The sequence below is a fragment of the Pezoporus wallicus genome, unplaced genomic scaffold, assembly GCF_028554395.1.
Source record: "Pezoporus wallicus isolate ANWC-B61680 ecotype Strahan unplaced genomic scaffold, APGP_CSIRO_Pwel_v1 contig_13243, whole genome shotgun sequence".
NCBI classification, from domain to species: Eukaryota; Metazoa; Chordata; class Aves; order Psittaciformes; family Psittacidae; genus Pezoporus; species Pezoporus wallicus.
This window is the reverse complement of record NW_026635036.1, coordinates 150,130-174,092: the sequence shown is the minus strand read 5'-3', so window position 1 is coordinate 174,092 and position 23,963 is coordinate 150,130. Positions and strand designations below refer to the sequence as shown.

Genomic DNA, 23,963 nt, shown 5'->3' with positions numbered 1-23,963 from the left:
ATACTACGAAAACAGCGTTTCTTTAAAAACAGGATGAATCCCACACTTTTCCTGGGTTTGAATCAAACTCTTCGTCAAGAGTAAATACAGGAATAAAGAAAAGAATCAGTACAAACATAGAACAGGTGCTCATGTTTAAATACATGCCATTCAGCTGTTAAAAAAAATGATACCGACACCAACATATCAAAGGCATATTATTGACATACGGTGTCTGACACACTTCCAATAAATGAACACACACACTGGCTTTGAAGAGAACCATCCAAATTGTATCTTTCCAGTGAAGAGCTTATCAGGGGAACAGTCAGATTTGTGCCTGGAGAGGAACATGTATTTTGGATTTCTTCTGGAGGATGCACCATGTCACAACCACACAGGATGTCAAATCAGCAGAGTGTGTGTCACATCACTCCCTCTTGTTCCAAGTCAGACCCAGGGTGAAGCACATGAGACCCATCACGCAGGACTGCTTAGAAGCATGGCCCAGCTGTCCAGCTGTGCTGCACAGCACCACATTACAGTTCCAGGAAGTATTCCTTCTTGTGGGGCAGTGACCCACTTTACTGTGCCTGCACACGTAAATAAACAAGGAAAAAACCAAAGCAAACCAACCACAAAACCCTCCACTTACTTAAAGCTAAATTAGCCCTGTTGTCCTCGCTTCCCCAGAACAGTTCCAGCTCCAGCCCTGAATTCAGGTGCATGGGCACTAATTCATGTGTCCTAAGTAAGTATTTTTCTCTATTAACCAACTAATGCATTTCTTTATCAGAATATCCTTGAGTCTAGCAGTTCATTCATGATTTTAAACAAACACCATTCAATTGAGGAGGGTTTCCAATGAATGTGCTAAATAAGGAGAAAATCTGAAGTGCTATTCCTTCTCTGGCTACATTTAGAGCCTAATGCAGTACACGCACTGGTCCCATTGATGCCTGGCGAAGGCTTTCAGCTCATAGCCGGCTCCTGTCCTGTCACTTTTGAACACAGAGAGCAAGTCATCCCCCCTCCCTTGGGACCAGAGTACATCTGTTCCTCAGCCCAAGGTGCTGAAGGCAGGCAGCACAGCACACTCACTGGCATCCAGCATAAAAATGCTGCACTAGCTGGGTTAGCCTTAAGCTGCAGCGGTCTCTCTTGATGTCTTCTGTACTTCAGGTCCCAAGCTTTCTGCACGTAAATAAAAATATTGTTAGTGCTTATAGAATTTCCACAGTTTATTTTATCAGCTTCTCCTGTGTGTTCTCTCTGGTATAGAAAAGGGGAAAAAAAAAAAAAAAGAAAAAAAGCCATATATTGTCTTCCAGTCCCTAGTTGGTCCTCCTTTAAGGACCTTGTAAGACATTTTTTGTGTATTGTTTCCCTGCATATGTGGGCAGCTTTACTACTTCATCCCCCTCAGGACCACTTAACAACATCAGCAAAGCAATTAAGTGTAGTTTTCAGGAAAATGCCAGAGGCATTACACTGTCTGGATGGGAGTCTCAACCCAATTATTTTCAGCTAGTTGTGAACTGTGGAAAGTGGACTTTACTTCATTATAACTTCAGTTCCCACTGATTAAAAGTCTAGTATGTTACAGACGGTAAGGAAAAATGAAACAATTAAACTTTCCATCAATAAAATTGCTGCATATTCTTCAACATAGGGGTTTACTTCTCTCCAGAGAAGTGATTAAAATGAACTGATTGAACTATAATTTGATTGACTGAAGAGGCACAATCCATTGCACTAAAGCTTAAATTCCATCTTATTGCTCTATTTAACTCTGAATATAAAAAATTACCAGCGGTCTTGTAAAGCCCTCATGCAGTCATCCAGCTGAAATTTCTCGTTGCACACAGGCTGCAGTAGGTTCTGTTCGTTCACTGCTGTGTGTGCACGATTCACAACGGACCAACACTGAAAAAATAGACTGACACCTAAGAAATTACAGCCTTAAAAACTATTAGAAAAGGCCTGTTATATTGTCAGGTATCTTACACTTATTACATAATTGTTTGGGGATTCTACACTCAACCACAGATAAAGTTAACCCAAGAGACTGAAGAGAATAAGGTTATATACAGCTGTTACAGCAAAAAATTTGCGTTATATTCCCACTGAAAAATGCAGCTGTGATGCACCTGCCTACTGCAGAGCTGCCTTCAGCAATGTATGAGGTTTCTGTGAGTGCATATGTATGCACTCTCCTTCTAGGTCTCTGTTCTGGCTGTGACTCAGGACACACGGATGCTTCTTTGGACTGGGGGCAAGTTTTTAAGGTTTGCTTCATCTATAGGTATTCATCTCCACAGATGAAGAGGTGAGCTGCTACAGTCAGGGACTTCTCCTGCACAGTGAGGTCTAATAAAAGCCAGTTAAGAAACAATGAGCTTCTCTTAACAGGCTACAATGACGTTCTGATCCAGAAAATACCTTCAGTATAATTTGCCTCTGAAAATTAACTGAGATGCCATTTCCTGCATGAGGTTGCCCCTCTGCTGTATTACACCCACTTTCTCTAGTCCACTATGTATTTTGATATAAAACACAGCATTTGACTTACAACTGCACCACAGTAAAACTGAGTAAGAATATATTATTATGTTAAGTTGTAGCATGAATACATTATACTAGTAATTAAATGAATCAGCCTGAATAAGGCATGCAGATAAAGATGGGCAACAGATGGGCTAAACACTCAATGCACTTATCTGTAATAGGTAGCTCAAACTCCAAATCAAGTCAATGGAAGTCTTCCCATTAACTTCACCAAGAACCACGCCATGTACTACTTTCAGCTACAATCTTTACTACTGAGTTCAGTTTGCTGTTGAGCTTTGCACTTCTGCCTGTGCCTGATCCACAAGGATGGCTTCATGGCTGATCAGGCCATATATGTGATTTATATCAATTCCAATCCTGGATGTTGCCAATCCCAGTATTAGATGGATTTCTGACCGTAGTCAAGGGCTGCAAATTCACTAAATTCTTCAGTGTTATTAAGCATAGGGCAAACCACAATTCTTTGTATTTGTTAGCCAAAAGCTACCAAGACTGTGGTGGAGTCACTGAGGTGGTATCAATCTGATAAAATGCTACCTCCATCTAATTTAGAAGGAACACCTCTGACCTTATTTGACACTTAATGGAACACCTCTGACCTATATTTGACACTTAATGGTTGTCTTGCATTATTGGCCTTTTCTTTGTTTCCTCTTTGATTTTGATTACCAATCACTATAAACATTATTCCCTACCCCACCTTACGATATACAACTTTGAATAAAGATGTGCAGCAGCAACAGTAACAGCAGCATTTTAAATGGAGACAAGAGCAAATGCAGAACCACAAATCTGTGGTTCTGGGCAATCTCTGGGAGTTGCAGGATGTTACCTACTTCCCCTGAGCCCAGCTTTATGCACACACACCAGAGGTATGCAAGGCCCCAAACACCTTAAATGCATATGTAATGCCTATTTAATCTTTCAGTTCTTAAGAGAGATAAATTTCCTCAATTATAACAACACCTTTGTCTGCATACAAGCTGCAGAAGGTACCATGTTTGATGTAATTTATATATTATTTTCCTTGCAGGGCAAGAAAACAGCAAAAAGAGGGCCCCAGATGTGAACCTGGCCTTCCCTAATTCTTAACTGACAAAGTGGCAGGGTGCTTACAAACCATTTGTCCACCTCACAGCACTTCTACAGATGTGGCAGCAAGCAGAGCCTGAGAAAGGCTTTTTTGTCACACTGACATGAGTCACAAGAAAGCTGGAGAGAGCACAAAGAAAGTCAAGAACAGGGCAGGACCCTCTTCCCAGCCCAGCCTGTACAGGCACATGGAACAGAAGGAACAGGTTTCTGGTGAACTGAGCCCTTATTTCATGTGGTTCCCCAGAACAGAGTCAGTGGCTGCAGGGACTGGAACTTGCCAGCAGTTCCAGCAGACGATGCTGGACTTGCATCTCAGGGGAAAAGTGAAAAATGACTAAAGCTGGATCTGTTTCCTGCATCCATGGCTCTCCTGACAGACACACAGGAGTAACCAGTCAACACTAGCAAAAATAATATTATTTTGCTATGGATGCTGCAAATCACACTAGTGACTTCTCTGTCCTTATCCCATTAAGGTGAGGCATCAGAATTTTCTGATGTTTTCAATAGCAAGTTGATCTCAAAATCTATTAATTACAAAATTCTATAAAAATGTAATCAAAAATATATAAAATGTACTATGCAGACTTGTATTTGAAAAATACAGCACTTTAACTACAGAAGCGGAAGTAATTTAAGTGATATAAGAGATTACTGTAATTTCTTCATTAGATTTTAGTTTCACCATTTAAGAAAACATCATTTAAAAGGTGTGGTATTATCTTTTATTCCACACTGTTACAACTCCAGCAAAACATGCAAACACTTGAATACTCTCCTCCTAGCAACCAAGGTCTTTCATAAGAAAAGCAGCATATTTGTCTTTTTTCTGTACTTCATACTAAGCCAAATTTCCAGATTTCCAGTTTGCAACCCCTTCAGGCCATTCAATAACCATTATTCCGTTTCTGGAATATAATTTTAGGTACAAGTCTAAGCCAGAGACCATCTCTTTGCTCATTTTCTAATTAAAAAAAAAAAATATTAATTGAGCTGGGTTGGGTTTTTTTTCCCCCTCCAAAACCACCACCCAAGTAACAAGAGTGCCCTCAGCTTTAACATTAACAGGAAAACCATGGCAGAATTTCATACTGGACACATCTGAATCCCTACCTGAATGCCTGTGTCACCTCCACTTACATGTAACACTATGGTTATAGGGCCAGACTTTCAGAATTCTGCGTATTATTTACTTCCACCAACAGAAATATCAAGAAATTAATTTTAGGCACTAAGCTTCTTCACATTTACTAACCCCCTGCATCTGACAAAGTGCTGAGTTTTCTGCAAGTCCCACTACAGTGAGGACAAAGTACAGATATCAAGTGCTCCCTTGGGATTTAGGTCTGTCTTTAAAGGCTGGAATAATGGTGACATTTTTACTGAAGAAACAGGGCTTTTGGGTATCTTAAGACCTTTGCAGGATGCTGGGGATCAAAACCAAACCCAGACCAGAAAATTCTTACACTAAGAGAATCCTCTCTTCTACATCTTTTCTTACAGAAGGGCAAGTTCTCCTTTCTTTCTTACCTGAGGGAGACCTTGTTAACTCTTAAAGAAAAAAAAAAAAAAAAAAAAGGATCAACTGGAAAACCTGTCTTCCACGGAAAAAACAAAAGATAGCTAAGTGAGAAGATCTGTCCTTCTCGTCACTTACAGCATGGTCAAAGAGCCAGCTCCCCCGTTTTCCCAAAAGAGTTCACAGACAACTGTCCAGAAGTACACGGTCTCCCCGGCAGTTCTGCTAACAGCAGGATGTACTGCAGCACTCTGGACTGCTGCTGTCGTGTCATTTCAGTGCCTCTGAGGTCAGCTGAGTGTATTAAATTAACGCTGTTCCCAGGCAAAGGAAAATGTCTGCAAACAGAATGGTGTAGCATAATAATGGGATGCAAGGGGCAGATACATGAAGAAATATTATATGGTTGAAGAAGAGGGGCTCATTGCCGTGGTTCTGACTTACGTGACTGAGTGCCAAATGCACATTACCCCAAAGATTTCCCAGCAGATTACGTGTTTGTTCACCAGCACTTAACATTTTTACAGCTTATTTCAGTATTTTTGCATTTGTTTCACCCTTAATCATTTATTTATGAGCTTAAAATTTGAAGCCTCATTACAAGCTATCCTGAAGGAATCTCACCTGCCTTGTCTGATTATTATTCCCAAGTATCTAATTTATAAGACATCAATCGAACATATATAAAATAATAATGAATTAATAAAAACTATAGCTTCCTAGAACTACTAGTAGTTTAAATATGTGAGCAAATGCAGTGCACAGTCTGGAGGTCAGCTGTCAAATTTCTCTGAGAATATCTGTCAGAATCACTTAGTATTTATAATATGGTAGTAAGCCATAAAAATATTTAACTGCTATAGTCTTCAAGTAATTCTTGTAATAATTGTGAGCCATATCAACCTGTGAACCTGTAAGGCAGAGCTGGGATTAACCAAGTGTTCCATGTAAGTAAGAAGGCCATCACAAAACACCGTACATGCCTAAGGGACTCCATGTGCCTGTGAAATGAAATGGCAGAAGCAGTCTAGTTCAGCTAAATATTTTTTTTACTGTAATACGATCTCTTAAACTGAAATGATTTTTTCTATACAGAAAGTTAAGATACATCCTTTTTTTACTGACTCAAGCTTCTGCCTCAGAACATTAACATAGCATAGTTCAACATTGCCCATTGGGTGTTCTAACAAAGTATCAATTCAAAGGACAAGCTTTGGCAATTGTGTCTACCCTGGCAGAAGGGACATTATTTCACCCGAAGGAATTTTGGTAGAGGCTCTAATCCTATTGCACCCTCCAGCTCCACAATGCGGTTTCGCACTAATGGGGGATCACTTTCATGTACATTTCCTAAGCTCAGACAGAGCCCACATGACGCTTCACTGAGGAAGGGGAAACACAAGAGTCAGAATTTTCATTCTGGACTTTGTCTTTACCACACAAACTATTGTGTGGTTTCCTTTATGGTTCAAATTTCATCAGGGCTTGCAAAAGAGCCTCATATGGAAAAGATGGCCATATTGTCAGCAGCATGTTTCTCTATTCCAGTCCACAAAGAATCACTTACCCCCATTCTTCAAAAGGACTCCACCAAATTCAGTGGACATGCCTCAGCCCCTCACTTCAGTAGGATTTACATGAGGACTTCAAATGCGCATCTGTGGAGCTGAAGCCAAAAGACAGCATTACCCCTCTGTGGCAGTCCGATATTTTTTAATATTCACTGACTCTCCTTTTCATCCAGAACGCATTTATCATTTTAAATGCTTATGTCCACTGTTTGGGTATCTCCATTACACAAGCAAGGATTCTAAGGCCAGCAAGGATAGTTTGTTCCCAGGCATGCAACATGGGTTCATGCAAACATTACATTCCCATTTGAAACCTAAATGCCACTTGGGATGTTCCCAAGTCCACTGAGATGTGTGTTTCAAACTGTCACACAGAGAGGTTTCATTTTAATATTTTTAAAAACGTTAAGATCTAACAGGGCCATGAGACATTCTGGTCTGACCTCCTACATCAGATTTTTACTTCTGTATCAATTCCCATAGCTCCTATTTGACTAAAACACCTCTTTCTGAAATACATGTAAATGGAAAATCCACCATCATTTACACTAGCATTAACTACCCCACACTTAAAAACACATTTCAGTTAAGCTTGTCAGGCTGTCACTCCCCCTTCACCAACTTTCACCTCCCTGTGGTACACAGTGCTTTGGCTGTCCATGTTTTGGTCCCATGGGGTGCTGGTACTCTACAACCTCAGCTGGACTCAATGGTATGAGCCATGCTACCATTCAGAAAAACACATGCAGTTGCATGCACACATTCACAGCTTTGGGTACACTTTTAACCACAAAGGATTCATCAAAGTCCAGAATCAAAGATGTGTCCTATGTTTCTCCTGAGCAGATCATCCTGGGGCATGCACAGGGAAACGATGTTTAGTTTAACTCTGAGAGCACTTGCCTACAGCTGTGAGGGATGGTTCTAATTTTAGGGCAACCTGCTTACCACATTTTCCATTTCCTCTCATTTAACCACATTCAAGTTTTGAAAGAAAAATATCACTTACCTTTCTTCTTAAAAAATTTTCACCACGGACTAGTTTCATTGCCCTCATTCAATCAAACCACTTGCTGACTCGAAGAGGTACTTTCTTGAGTAAGAAAGGACAGTCTTCCATTTCTGGGCCTTCTTTGCAATGGATCCTGTGGAAACCAAAATAAATACTGTACACCAATTCACTTTTAGTGAGTACAAAAATAGTGCCTCAGAGTGACAGCTACTGGTTTGTCCCCAGTAACTGCTGTAAAACCTTATCTGTAAACATCATAATGAATAATGATCAGTGTCTTACTCCTCTTACTCTCTTGTGTGACAGACCCTTAATTACGGCTATTACATTATTATTTTTTTAGAGAATTCTACATGGCTAAAGCTGCACTCTCCTCTGAACATCAAAGACAGTATTAAAACCCTGGTTAGGATAGCTCCTCAGAATCATCTGCTGATGTTCACTCCAGCTAAGGAATGCTCTGTTCTAGACAGAAAGCACACAGCTGCCTCCTACTCCTGGCTCGTAAGAGATCCTGCAAAAATGGATACACCATTGAGAATGGAGAGAGTTCCACTGAGAGAAAAGTTCACCTCTCATTAAGCTCTGCACCTCTCATTAAGATCCTGCAACATTCACCCATCCTTAAGTTTGTGACTATTGAAGCCATGTGAGACCACAATGCTAAAGCTGCATCACAAATCGTGACTGTGTAACAGAATATTGAACTACAGACCACTCACTAAGGAACTGTACCACCAGTATCTATTACTGCACCACAATCAGAGCTGTAACATTTTAATTCCGCATACACAGCGTTCACGGGCATCCTCTGGGGATAAACCTAGCTCTACACACTTCTATATTCAACTAAGAAGGATGTCTTTCAGGTACCCTAAGGAGGGAACAGCACAGTCTCAAGATTCACATTTGCACCAAGCAATGAATGATTCATAAACTCCTTATATGAAGGTAACACAAATCAATTCTTACAGTAATTACTAGAAAATTAATGTAACTGCCTCTCAAGAGCATTACCGGAGAACACAGTCATCTTCTGCAGGTATGTAGACGTAAGCTAAAGCTAAGTATATCCAACAGGTAATGATGCATAGTATGATAACGCATTTGGTCTAGACTTGAAGTACATAGTGACTTATTGATAGCCAACATCTTACAACGTTATCTATGTAGAAAGTAATGCTTGGCAATTTATCAAGTCTTAAAGCTCTGTGCTTCTAAGTATTACTGTTGATGCTGCTTTGAATTTGGATTCAGCTGATTTTTGTCAAGGTTCAGCACTGTGGCTCATCTGTGTTTCCCCAGCTCCCTCAGGACTTGGAAATACAAATTCGTACTTAATGAGCCTGTTAAAAAAAATTAAGAACTGCACAGGCAGCACTGCCCTTTTCTGTCCCCAGTCTGTCCATGAAAACAAAACTGGTTCAAGACGCTAGCAAGGCACGCATATGTACTAAAAGCACAGGTTCCAGGCAGAACATTATCCATAAGCAAATTATACTGTAAAAGCATACTGTCCAGCTGTACTACCACACTCAATTAAGTCTGTATGTGCCATGCAGGGAAAGAATTTTCAGATGAACCACATCTGTAAAGTGGACTTTCTTCAGAACTTCACAGCCACATGGTGATGAAGCAAAAATACACAGATTTAAAACACCTATCTGCCAAAGCTTAAGCCTATTCCACACCTGTACTATAATCATTACTTTAGATGATTCTAAAGCATGACTGCATCTCAAGCAAGGTTTAATTACTTCACACATCTCAACTGTAAAAAGCTGCTGCAAGCAATTATGATATACAAAGACACAAGTCTCTGTACTCAGACAACAGTAACATTTCTTTGTGAACACTTTCCTTTCCAAGTATCTCTTAACCAACATCATGTCAGCTACAACATAAGCCATGTTCCTCAGCTGTGGGAGCTTAGCAGCTTTCCACTGATTTAGTCAATTGTGTGGGTTGCTAAAAATCAGGTCTCATGTGATACTGAGTTCACAAAAGTCTTCTAAAGGACATTTTAAACTATTTGCAATTTTTTTGCAGTTTAAATCCTGTTTAATATTTTTGATGAGCTCTATGACTCAAAAAAATCCACAGACTAAATGAAGGACTGCTAAAATACCTCTGGTATGCCATGAAAATTGATCTTCAGCTGCCCAATTCCATTCTTAATAAGACAATTCAGAGACTTACAGGAACATGCCTTATTGATTCATTCACAAGTCACTAAAGCCTGCTGCCTGTGTACTCTCCAATAAGAGTGCTCTCCAATACTCAGTGCTTCTCGTGTACTGAATTACAGGAAAAGATGATGACCCCAGATCTGTTCTGCTGGAGGTCCAGTGAGACTAAACACACCAAATAAATGTAAACACAGTACACCACTAAGTTAATGATAAATGTGTATAAGAGACAAAGGGACTTACATTTCCACTTTATTATCCCTTCAGTTGAGCCACTGCCATCTCTGCAATTTATTTACCCAGAACAGTTGGGCCCAGATGCATACCTGCTTTTTCACAGAGGTACTTGTTTTTCTCAATTTTGCAGATGGATTAGATAAGCCAGGAGGAGGCCAACCTACATGTGTGAGGTCACACAGTGGACTGTAATCTACACTGCAGCAAGCACCTGAATCCATTCAGGCTCAAGACCTAATTTGGAATAAACCTGGCGTGTAGCTGTACTGCACTATATACTTTATAAACATATCTTGCAATAATCTCCTGTGCTTCTTATGAAAGCAATAACAAGCAGTCAGAACAGCAAAGCCTACACTGGACAAGCTTTCCTATCAAATTCCACTAATGCATGTCGGCTGTGACCTGCAGTAATTTGGGTAACCTAATAAGGCTGAATGCCCCATAAGAATCTGGAATGATAAACCTGAAAGATATGAGGAAGTACAAGAGAGCAACTGGACACCAAGAAGTCAGAACAAAAGTGAACTTCAAAAATATATTAAGAAAATACAGGTAGAGGAAATACATTATCAAGAATAAGAAAATCTGCTTTACATAGTCCTACAGGTATTTTCAATTACCACTATTTCAACATTCATTTCCAGCTCAAACCATTGCATCTGCTTGTCTAAATAGGGGAATATGCTATACTCAGATTTAGTATCAGGCTTTACAGTAACTAAATAGTTACTACAATAAATCCAATACAAATACCTTAAGTATGGTGTTTCCTCAGACTGACAGGTTTTGCTGGAAGAAGGCAGTCTTCTTTCTACTTTATGACATAACAGGTTCTAGAGAGTCCATTTCTCTTAAATCATTCTAATACTCCTCTTCCTTTACATATGCTTTTGGTTAAGTGTGCACAGACTAGTCAAGCCTAACATTCTCTACTGCAAAACTTAGCTGTTCACCTGTACCACAATTTCAGTCTATTAATGGCTTTAGTACAACTGTATGTAGAGAATGGCTTCAGAAAGCGGCCTCTGCTCTGAGGTAGCTGTTACTTGGACAAATCAGGTAACAAGCAATTTAGTGATGTACAGAGGAATTAGAAGGCTTTTTTTATGCTCTTTAATATTTACCCTAATTCCAAAATGAGCCCAAACCCCAGCATAAAAATCACTTTTCCTTTAGAACTGTCTCTCAGCAGGGTAGCACGCTACTAACTGCCAAGTTATCGCTTTGTGCCATGCCACATGTTCAAAGCCACCAGTATTCGATGTGCTAAGTGATACTGAATCCCACAATCAGAAATAAAACCAAAAGTTTCAAAAGATTTTGGAATTTAGATTAATATAAATAGCTGCTTTGAAGATGGAAAGCATTTTACAGATTTACATTTTAGTGTGTTCTGAACAGATAAACAGACAAAACTATGTTTTGTAAAGGAACAATAAGATTTCTAGTTTAACGCTCTCCCTAGTTAGATGGTAAGAAATACTAGGAGCCACAGAAAGAATTATTTACATTCCCTGTACAGAAAGCATATGTTTCACTTCTGCTTATTACTTCAGTTACTGAAAAGCTTCTCATTTTATGAGCTTAACAATTATTAACATAAGCCACAAAGCTTTCTGCACATGTACATTCCCACTATCGTCTTTCTCAGCTGACCTGGGTACAAGTATCCAAACCAATCCTGGTAATATCCTTCTTTAGTCAAGAGATTCTGAAGGTTTAACAAAGGGTTTTTTTCTTCTGAAAGACTCAACTACTGTTGTCAAAGCATCCATACATACTTAGAATTAAAAATATTGAAAAAAGGGTTCTGAAAGGAAAATTAATTGGAAAGATTCATTCTCATAACACTGCTTCCTGTCACTTCACTCCTAATGACTGTGTTCTCCCTTACTTTTGCGCAGTTTGGTTTCCAAATCCCCAGAGAGCTCTGTGACAAACCTCCAGGGTGTTTCCAGGATGTAAGGGTCAAGCTGAAAAAGGATGGAGTGTGCAGAAGCCAAGTCTCAGAAACTCTTACTTCAAATCCGTCATGGGCACAGACACCAGGGAAAGTAAAGCACAGTGGGTAGTCTCTTAGAGGAAAATCAACCCTGATGGGAACTTCTTAAAGATCCTAGAATAACTGCCAGCAGAATCCAAGTGACATTCCTTGAATCAAATTAAAAAAAAGTTTCCCAGAGATGCTTGCATGCTTGGTTCATGTATAACACTTGGTATTTAGGGAAATGCTACTCCTGGACTTCTTCCCACCACATCCTCCAAAGACATGTTTCCTTAGCCAGCTGCTTCACTGTCCTCACACCCGCCTCCAAATTCACAACAATACATTGCTGGTCTGGTTTAGACATTGTATGACCTTCCCTGTGCTGACTGGCTCCATTACTGTGAAAAAAGTGCCAGCCAATCTCTATCTTTGGGTTCCCTAACAACCTTACTTTCTTTTTTATTGGTTAATTAACATAATCATTTCCTAAGAACAACTGTAATACTAGTTAGTAGAACAAGTGTTGTAACTAGTAAAAGTCTATAAAGAGAAAAAACAGTATCTCACCAGTTGTATGGAAAAGATGTACCTTCCAACGTCACAAATTCCCTTTTGGAGATCCAAAGGAATTCTGTGCTGCTCCTGCATGATGTGCTTCAATTTCACCTTATTTGTTATTCTCTGTTTAATCAAATTCTTCTGTAGTATAAACTTGATCATCATTATGCTAATCTCTACACTAGACATGCAAATATATAAACATTTGTGTGCCAAATTATTAAGGTTCTGTCTATAATATTATGCCACTATTTACTATCTATATTTTATGTCTTATGGATTTCTAAACATCTAAATTTACATCAGTGCTGTCACATATCTGCAAGCAGAGACAGTTTTATGAGCGCTAAAAAAGCTGTAACACACAACCACTAAATACTAATGACATAAATGGTATCCACTAATGGTGTCTATTTTTATTACAATGCAAAACTTCAATATATTGCAATTACCATTGCTCTCAGACTGAACCATACACACTGTATAATGCCAACTTTCATCTCTGTAGCATAAAATGGCATTATTTGTTGAATATAGTTCAGCCCTGTACTGCAGATGTTGACTGAAGCTCACGTCAGCAGTTGTAGCTAAAATTCACACTATTTACAGAGTCTTACTGTTAACTAATACCCTAAATTGTCAGATATGCCAATGAATTAGACATCTTTCAAAGCCTACTGCACTAATAGCATGTAAGCGTAGCACGTCTTGTTGTACCTGTCAACAGCCCAGTAACTTTGCAAAGGTAAAGCACGTCAAAAAAGGAAATTATCTTCTTATGCTCCTCTTTTAAAAAATCCTTAGTGAGGAATTTTTTTCAAAAACATCGCAATACAAACTTGCATTCTGCAAAGCTCAGTCTCTTGTAAGTGGGTTTCTGTTTCAGCTTTTTCATGTTAAATTTTAAGTTCTTCTTTCATAATTAGAACAGTGTCTCTTTCCACTTCGGCTATCAAAGAGACAAAACCTTGCTCTTAGGACTTTGAGAAAGTGGAAACCTCAACTTTGTTTGTAAAGCTGGATTTAAAAAAGTGTATGGCAAAAGTCCCGCATATGTGAACCTTGGGGCAGTGAGGTTAATTTCATTTCATCTGTGCATTTTACTTGCCAGAAACTTCCATCAAAAAAGGACAGCTAAGTTCATTTCTCAGACTTTCTCATGCCTGCTCACCACACATAAAACAAGCCCAGTAATATTCCCTTCCATTGACTTTAAATGAGAATAACCTCCAGAAAGCTGGAAGTTTTGTTTGTAGCAGAAGACATTTCTCCTATTTCCATGCAGCCAGGTAATCATTTACACACAGAGAACACTGGAGACAAAGTAGGTGTCAGACTTGGTAGTATTTTACCTGCATTTTCTGACACAAGGCAGACAACAGAAATGTGCACACAAAAATATTTCCCTTCAATGGCTGACTAGCTAGAAAGGCAAAACCTAGAAGACATTAGTGTAACTATTACAGAGTTACCAATTACTACTTGTCCTTAAGTATACAATGCAATTATCACCCTTAACTTTAAGCACTGAATACCACTCCACCTTCAACCACTATTTTCTTCAAATGTTCTCATTCAGCTTCCATAAATCTAAACATACATGACTGACTATAAAAAATAAATGATGTAAAATACAGAATAACAACACCTGAAGCTCACAACTGGGAACAGTGATATGGTATTACTTATTTTTTCATCTTCCTTTCTCTGCCAATAATCTTGAACATGACAAGTGATTTCTAATGTACTCTGAACCCACTTCAGTGTTCTAGTATTTTGCCTAAATAAGTTTTATCAAAGATCCCAGTTAATTGTCTCTCTTCTGCAATAATAAAATATCACAACTGAAAATTAAATGACAGTTTTATTTCAGAATACAGGACTTCTTAAAAGAAAAAATTCAGTAGTTTAAATATTTGTAAGAAAACACAGCATTTCTCAGTAAAATATTCTAGCTCACTTTCTCAAGCAGAATAAAATAACAGCTCATTATGGCAATTCAAAATGCTGTGGGGGTTGTGGGTTTTTTTCATTTTTAATCCTCCCTACACACCTTGAAGACTGCATTCACTAACACAAAATGAAGTATTTGAGTACATGAAAAGCATTTTTTTTAAAAAGTCTCAATTTTTCTGGAAGAAACTGTTGGGTAACTACAGTCCATTTTGAGGAGTATATTTGGACATTTTGAATTGCCATCTTCAACAACCTGTACCATTCACTGAAATTCTTTCTCCCTGCTTAAAAATCATATTGTACCAATGGAGGAAATGAGCTCTTTTAAATAAGTTCTTGGACAAAATCCAAAGCACATGAACTTGAAAGAAACTGCTTGACTTTATTTAAGTTTGTGAGTGCAATGCCTCTGTCAAAAAAAGTAGCAATAAGTCACCGATCTGCTGAAGTCAAGCCAATAACTGCCTGACCCATTTACTTGTGTATGGTTTTGTTGTTTTGTTGTTGTTTTTTTTTCCCTGACTTGGGATTCACAAGTTTACCAGTATTACTCTACAACGAGCAATGCCCAATGTTATCTCCCTCACAGAAAGCACTTTGGTGAGGTCCCTAATTTAGGAAAGTAGCTGCCCAAGAAAAGCTGCAATACCAAGAGGAAAGAGTGAGACACATGCAGTGGCCAAGTCAGATGGTCTCCACAAAAGAGTGCTCCCAGGCTCCTAATCCAGGTGTCTTTTAGTTACTCAAACTAGATGGTTGGAATTTAAACCAGGATCTAAACAGACCTTCCCTAAAAATCCTCACTGAAAAAAGAGCTCTTGTGGAGCACTTCTCTACCTGTTTACACACAGTGAAACCATACTCCTTCAATGAAATGATAAAAACCCTATGGAAAACAAGAGCTTTCCTGTACACTTCAATGGATGGTCGATTAAAACCTAAACTAAAAGCCTTTTGCCCCATTTACCTGCTTGGATATTTGGCTACAGATAGTTTTGTTTTCACATGTAAAGACACTATTTTAAAAAGCACTCTAGGAAGAATGGCTGGCTATACCTGCATTCCCTCCAAAGGCAATGGGGAGGAATATTACACCTAAGGCAATGTGTTTTTTTTTTAAGGTGTTTCTTCTCATTATAACAATACAATAAAACAGCTATAATATCAGGAAGGTTTAGACTTTTGTCTTGTAACCATGCAGATGAATAGCTTCAACCTTTGAAAGAAATTGCAGTATGAATGTCTATTTTATTCCAGAGTTGTGTCTGAGCAGGCTATTAATAGAATACTGATAAATGCTACAATAGCTGTTCTTTTTTCTTTCCCTTCTGCTTTTATGCCATTGCCAATACCTATCCTTCCCCTGGTGCTGTCAGCTGATGCATGTCTCATAACTCTCAGGTTAACAGCATTAGAAGAAAAAGAAATTAAGTTCAAATAAAACTGCCAGGTAGAATTCAACATTATGAGATTATAGACCGAATTGTTTTCTGAAGCAGGCACATATATGCAGAGTTACACTACTAATGACCTGCAAAGACCTTACATATTAAAATTTAATTACTATAATATTATTTAAGAGAAGAGAGATGATACTAAAGCTGATTATTTTTCTTTTTCTAGTAGCTCAGCGATATTTTATGGCAAGTAATAACTAAACTTACCTTCTCCATGCAATTCCTGAGTACTGAACGTGCATGATGCTCACACAAAATCATGAGGTGCTATGAAATCTTTGTAAAACGTGCATGTAGCTAGTAGGACATTTAACTAGGCCTCTGCAGATCTCACTATGCATTCTTATGCACATAGCTCCATCTGTACAATTCTCATTTGTGTTTGTGTAGTAAATCTAAAAAGATAAGGAGCTGCAACTGTTGATCCTGTGAGCAAAAATAACTCAGGGATATTATGGAGAAGAACATGCAATATAAGAACTGCACAATAATAATTAAGAAAACCAAAAAGTAATTGCAAGCCATGCAAGTAAGAACAGATGAGGACTTCATTATGATATCAATGGCTTTAAATTATCAGTATAGAATTGTTTAAGTGCCTTGTGAAGGAAATGAGTGAAGTTGTTTAACATACAACAGAAAAGTTATCCATGGTATAATTTATGTCACATATCTTAAAGACACAGCCAGATACTTCACTCGGATTGCAGCATCAGCTATCGCTATCAAAAACAACTAGTTCTTAACTGTCTGTTTAAAGGAAGCCAAATAATGAAGTGCCACAGAGAACAAACACATTTTTTGTTCCCTGAAGCAATATGTTCTGTGAGTTAGAGGAAACAGCTATGTCCCAGAGAAGCTTATAAGGCTGTAACTGATGTTTCATTTGCTTTGAAAATTTCTTTTTCTATAGCTCCCGGACAATCAGGGTCAGAGCAACAACAGCTCATGTAAAAGACACTAAGAGACAAAAATATTTTTTTCTTATAAATACCCAAATAAATTTGGGAAAGACAGAAACACCTAGACATTTGTCCAATCTTTAATGCAATCCAATCCAGCAAAATTTTGTTCAAAAGGATCTAGTACATCCATGGTTAAAGTCACAGTCCTACTGAGTAATGATGGTCAAGTACTGCTGAAACATGCATGCACACTTTTTAGAAATAATTAAGACTTGCTTATGGCTGGAAAGCTGCCTTGGTGAAGACAAACACTCTTATAGAAATGCTGTAATAAAACTAACAAGAGAACTTAAATGTAGTAGGTGTGCAGCAGGATGGTCAAGGAAAAGGAAGCATAGGACAATTTCAGTTTTCAGGACAGCTGAGCCAGCTGTGGCTCTGTTAGCTGGAAGCCTGGACAGCAAGAGACACCAGAGGAAATCCTGCATGTCTACCCACTGGACACCTGACTGGTGGGAATTTCAGCAGACAAAGGACCAGACTGTATTAAAAACACTATTACGGGAGTGAAAATAAATTAGCAATGCTAATTGCCAATGAATGCAAAAAGTGTAGGAAATTAGAAGGATGTAGTAGTCATGGTGAAACAGATATCAAAAGACAAAAGAAAATCTAAGATCTGGGAAGGTAGGTAAAATTGACAAATGATACATAAAACAGGACCTGCTGGAAAAGGGGGATTGACAGTTAAAATGCAGAAGAAACAGAAAGAAGTTGAAACATTTATCAGGAGTCTTACATAAAGCGATGTGTAAATATACCTTGGCATTTATAAAAGGCAAGGATTTCTCTTCATTTTCTTTGTGCAGTTATCCATAGAGACTATCAGTTTTGTAGATTACATCATATGCATAAGTCTTCCAACATACAGAAACATTTTTTTTCACCTTTCCTGAATAAGAGGTGTTTTCATGTAATTTAGTGTGATTCACTGTGATTTCTAATCTTTATCTTCGTATCAAATACCTTTAAGATATCGGGCATGCTTCCTATAGCACAACCGCATCAAAGAATGAACAAACTGAGGGTAAATAAAAACATGTTGGTAACTTTAATGATTACCCAAAGAATCATCCAGAAACTGTATTTTTAATCCTAAGAAATTTGTTTTCTCTCACAGACATCAGTGAACCAGCACTTTTCACATCCCATGCCTGCTCACACGGATGGGGGCTCCAAGCCAACTTGAAACATTCTGCTTAGCCAGGCTACTGACTCTGCAAGCCACAACAGAAAAAGTGTTTCTAGCATTACATTGAACTCTGCTGAAACCTGCTCTCCTTCGCTTTTTCCCTGCCCACTCTGTGCTCACCTGCGTGCAGCCTGGCTGACTCCCTGCAGACCTTTCTGTCAATTAGAGAAGAAATTTTGTTTTTTCTCAGTTCATTAACCTTCTTTCTACTCCCATAGACCAGTTTGGAAAATCCATGTTTACAGTAACTGCATGCACTCTGCACTCATCAAAAGGAGTGTTACAGTATTAAATCACAGCCCACAGTTATAGAATACCCTGTTTCATCTATCATTCTTAGCGAGACTGTAGTGTGAGGTAACAGCATTTAAAACAGAGCAGTGCCAACTTAAAAAGCTGAAAAGGGCACTAATTTCTGCAATTATTCCCATGGAATGCACAACTGGATTAAAAAAGATTTGATCTTTTCATATTCATCCTTCTGAACTGGATGTAAAAAATAAATCCCTTTGAACATTATGGCTACATTTTAAAGATGAATCCAGTAGCAGAAAAGATTTCCTATGGATGATTAATATATTTTGTACAAGTTGTAGGTGAAGGGGAAAAAAAAAGCATAAATACCCCAAGGTATGACAAGTTTGCGATATAGGTGATACATGATAGTAATTGACATCCTAACAACAAAAGACTATAAAGCTACCCTCGAATTATTTTCTTTTCTGTTTCTTCCCTATCTGCTCTTCCTCCTTTGTTTCCTCAGTGAGCCAGATGTGCCAGCAAGGCAATTTAATCTTCCATGGATAAAGAAAGTCTTCCTTTTCTAAGAAGGATAAAAACTTCTACTGGTCAAGGACAGAAAGCCCAAGAGGAGGAATTATCTACTGACATTGAGCTATGTTTTTTTTATCTCTAGGAACGGAAGCAGCAGTATTCTGGAAGAAGTAACATTGATTTAGATAGAATGTAAGGCAGACATCTTCTGTTTGATGTATGTTGCCTTCTGGACAAGAGTAGGACAATAGCTTGTATTCCCTGAACAAAATACCCCCTACTGTGTTTTCACCATCATTTAGTGAGAAGTATTTTATTCCCTTGTAACATTAAACTCTGAACCATGAGAAACTTTATGCTCAGTCATGAACCTGGATGGATGCTTATTTGAGGAGCTACCAATTGGTTAATACTTTTGGGCTCTTATGCCATGCATAACTGTGAGAGGGAAGAGTCATCACCTTATTCTGTATGGATAATAAAGTAAACCATGCCAGCCAAAGAGGTACAATCTGCCTTCTTGGTAAAACAGGCACAGAAACTAAACCTCAGCTATTGCATGTTTACTATCCTGAGCAACCTTTTTTTCATCATTTTTTTTACTGCAGTTTTGTCACAACAAAGCAGTATGCCAACCAGAGTCAATAAAGAACTATTTAAGAAAGTAACTTTTCAAAGCAGCAAACTTGCTAACTTTGGCTTAAATGTAAATACAGAACAAGACTTGCAACCGTGTTGTTTTCTTCAGAAATGCACAACATTTGCCATCTTGTCAAGATCCACCTTAAAAGTAGCTGACTGTTACATGTGATTCTTTATATTCCTTCTAAAAGAATCTTCCATTTTTTAAAAGGCCACTTTTATCTGCTGGTTTAAATACAAAGCAACCCTCATACTGCTATTATCTAGCCTACATTCCTGGCAAGCTTATGCTTAAGTGCTTTAAGAACATGAAGCACCTTGTTCCTTTCAACTGAATGAATGTATTTTTCACATCAAGCACATTCTTAAGTGTTTTGCAAAACTCTGGGCTTCTCAACAGAATAACTATATATATCGGTATCTATCTCCATTATTTCCTGAGGAGCCAATGACAGATGTAGGTATCCAATACTTCAGCCAGAATTAACATATTACTGGTTTCCAGCAGAGTACCTAATCCTGTATTATCAATGGGTTCTTCTAAACAAGAAAAAAATTATAAAAGGAAAAGCACAGCATGAGCAACCTATAAAGGTAGTGGAGAAAGCTGGAAAGGGCGACTAATATTCTAAGTTAATCTTAGAGATTACAGGAAGTAGATATACAAAAAAGGTAAGCCCAAACCAAGTTAACAGAGCAAAGATGGTCTCCATCTGATTGGCAAGGCTGAAGTACCAGGCTGTATGAGAAGGAGGATGACTAAGCCAGTGAAAACTGGAAAGTTGCACAACCTGTAGAAGAAACTCAGCAGATGAAGAACTTTACCCAAAAGAATGTACAAAATATGTCTCAACATCTAAAGGACTGTACTTCTACAGCATATTCCCAATGTTGCACACAAAGACGTAAACCGCTGTGGCAAAGGGTCTGAAACTCTCCTACAAGCAATCATGCGCAGCCAGACGTCACCTTGCTTGCTCTAAAGAGCTTAGTGCTTCCTACTGTGTAATAGACCCTTTGCTTCAAGCTCACAAAAATGCTTTCCTGCTGGACAGATGCAGAGAACTGTCTTGCATTCTTCCTCTGACACTAACAATAGACACAGGGTTAGCTGCGACCTGGACACACTGTAACAAGAGGGAAATTTCCATAAACTGCAGACCTAAAAAGCTGAGTGAAAAGCATCTCAGTCAGACGGGAACTCACTCAGCTGCACTATGTACAACAGCTTTTGTGCAGAAGTGCTCATGAGACACTAGTGTAGATACTGTAAGACAGAAACACAGTGTAGTATGATATGCTGTCACCATTAAGGTAGAATGTGACAGATACATTCAGAAAATATAAAATATATTCACACAGCTTCAAATTAAGAGAATACATGTGAAGCCAGCTGAATAAACAGCCCGCCCTTCTTTGGAACACACTGACATTAACAGCACTAATCAGACCAGCTCCTAACTATATCAATTTAGAAATAACATCCCAATGTTGTATTTACATCTTCCAGCTTTGCTTGAAACACATTACGATAAAGGGAACATTAAAAACATGCTTAAACTAAAATTATTATTCTGCAGTTGATCTGTAATTATATAGAACTCATTTATCTTCCCAGCTGCATTTAACCAAAGGGATTTGGCCGCATTACCAGTGTTATTTAGCATACAGCAGTCATGACTAAACCTGCAGGTATTGACTAGTTGGCCTAGAGAACCCAAGCACCAGTCTGCTGGGTTTCAGAGAAGCCAATACTACCTAATGCTATGATCATCTCAGCCTGTCATGGTTTAAGCCCCACCAGTAACTCAGAACCATGCAGCCACTCACTCACTTCCCCCTCCCCACAGGGATGGAAGGAGAATCAAAAGAATTTAAATTCCACGAGTTGCGATAAGAACAGTCCAGTAACTAAGGTATGATACAAAACCACTACTACTATCATCGACAACAAAACCAGTAAGGGAAATAACAAGGGAAGAGAACATAAAACTAAAAGGGGAAAAGGAAAATAAAACAACAAACACAAGTGATGCACAATACAATTGCTCACCACCAGCTGACCAACACCCAGCCCAACCCAAGCAGTGATCTGGGCCTTACAGGTAACAGTTTATATACTGGGCATGACATGTTGTGGTATGAAATACCCTTTTGGGCAGTTTGGGTCAGGTGTCCTGTCTCTGCTTCCTCCAGGCTTCCTGAGCCCCTCCTCACTGGCAAAGCATGACACTGAAAAGTCCTTGATCAAGAGTAAACATTACTCAGCAACAACTAAAAACACTGCTGTGTTATCAGCACTGTTCTCAGGCTAAAGTCAAAAAAAACCAGCACTGCATCAGTAACTAAGAAGGAGAAAAATAACTGCTACAGCTGAACCCAGGACACAGCCATAAAAAAAGACACAAAAATGTGTCAGAAACAAAACTGTATTTCTGAACTTCATATATTGTGTTCTCCACATTTTTGTATGCACTTCACTTGTTTTGCCTTAAAACAGCTCCAGACAAATTCAAGTTTTTCCTTTTCCACACAGGACATGCACTCGAATCTTTAGAACCACCTAAAAGATTGCTGGTTGACAGAGAAGAGACAGTGTCTTTATAAAACTATCTACCATTTTAAGCGAAAACAGTAATTGATGTTATTCAAATTAATATGTTACTTTATATGTTATGTTTCAATGCTTTTAGCTTTTTTTTTTATGCACCTTTAATAAAATTTTTTTTTTTTTTTGGAAACGTTTGCCACAGAATAGGTTATGCACCCAAAGCTTTAGACTTTTGAAACTTAATATGACCATCACATGTAACACTGAATAACTTTGATGCTGAGACACTCCAATTATTTTCAAAAGCTATCCTAGACATCTTAATTTTTGAAGAACTGCATCCTTCTAGCATGTGTTTCCACTGAAATTATTAAATGCCTCTACAGTTACCCAGAAGTTTTACATGATCTTGAAAACATGGCCAGATAATTCAGTTGTGTCATGTAAGGCCACAGGTCAAATGCATGCAAAACAAGATAAGACGATATACGGATGTATTCCTTGCAAAGTTCTAGTTATCCAAATAATCCTTGTCTTGTGCAAGTGTATTTGATGTCTGCAACAACTGAGCTAATAGGAATGGGATTTGTTTCTGTAACAACACTGTTTTCTGGCCTCTGTAGTAAGACGGCAGGAGCAAAACAAGTTGCAAGAAATTGCACTGCAATACAGCTATGCAAATTCATGTCAGCAGAAAAATCTCATTTAATGACCCACTGGAATTTAAACCCAGATCTTGAAAACTGAGTTCTAGCACCTCTATTTTAAAAATGAAAGATCTTCCTCTTCCTATTACAGAGAGAAGCTGATTTTCCTCTCCGTGTATTTGTTTCAGAGCCCCTTCTAGTCAATTAAGTCTTTCCACTATGTGTATTGGGAAAATAAATATGACTTTGACAGGTCAAAAGGTTATGTTAAACCAGTGCTTCAAGACTCAGTGATGCCTTAGCTCAGCCTGGGGAAACAGTTTAGTTTTGAGTTTGGTCAGAGCTGTGCAAGATGAAACATGAAAACAGTGCTGTAATCACCTCCCACCCCACATTTCCACATTACAGGGGTTCCCACAGAACCTGAGCCTTCCCCCTTACCCCTGTGCACATGCGACTGGAGGTGCCTCCAGCAAAACGCTTTGATCAGATCTCCCTTTCCAGATCACCTTTCCATTTAAGTGGAAAGGACAGTCCCAAAGGAAACAGGGACACAAAGCACAGACGAGGCACTGCGGAGGTACACAGGATACTTCTGCTTTGTTCTTCCCCAGCCCTCACTGTCCCCTCCCTCCCTGCCTCTAAAATCCCACATGGTGGGTGACCCACGCAGTCCCACTCTGCTCCTCTTACCTGTTGCAGCCCTTCACCTTGCTCCAGCCAGGGCTCTTCAACACTTGCCAGTCTCCATATGCCCCTCTCTGAAAGGATAAGGGGAGCGGGGCGAGCAATGCGCTTCCTGCCTGGGGCGGCACTGCCTCTTCTGTCCAAGATTCTGCAGCTGACTGATCTGCTCCTTCTGAACCCTAAGGAAGGCGCCGCTCTCCGCTCCGTAGCGGCTTTGCCTCCAAGCCGAGCCCGGAGCCGCGCAGCCGCTGGCTGGGCTGGAGGAAGCCGGCTGCCCGGCCATGCACAAAGCCCTGCCTCTGTTGGCTCCTCGGGAACGGCCTCTTCCAAGAGAGCTTATTGGGCTCTGAGCTGTACCTAGGGGTAGAAGA

At 39.0% G+C, this 23,963-nt stretch overlaps 1 long non-coding RNA gene across 2 annotated transcripts; it reads right to left on the bottom strand.

Moving 5' to 3' along the window:
• Positions 1-494: 494 nt before the first annotated feature.
• On the bottom strand, positions 495-23,648 carry LOC130594242 (uncharacterized). Of its 2 annotated transcripts, none has more exons than XR_008971028.1 (3): positions 23,599-23,648; positions 1,081-1,173; positions 495-572 (listed from the first exon to the last, which is right to left on the bottom strand). It is a non-coding gene; the product is annotated as an uncharacterized LOC130594242 (long non-coding RNA). The 2 variants fall into 2 exon arrangements; XR_008971029.1 differs by lacking the exons at positions 495-572; positions 1,081-1,173 and adding exons at positions 6,625-6,830; positions 7,745-7,880.
• Between the last annotated feature and the right edge of the window lie 315 nt (positions 23,649-23,963).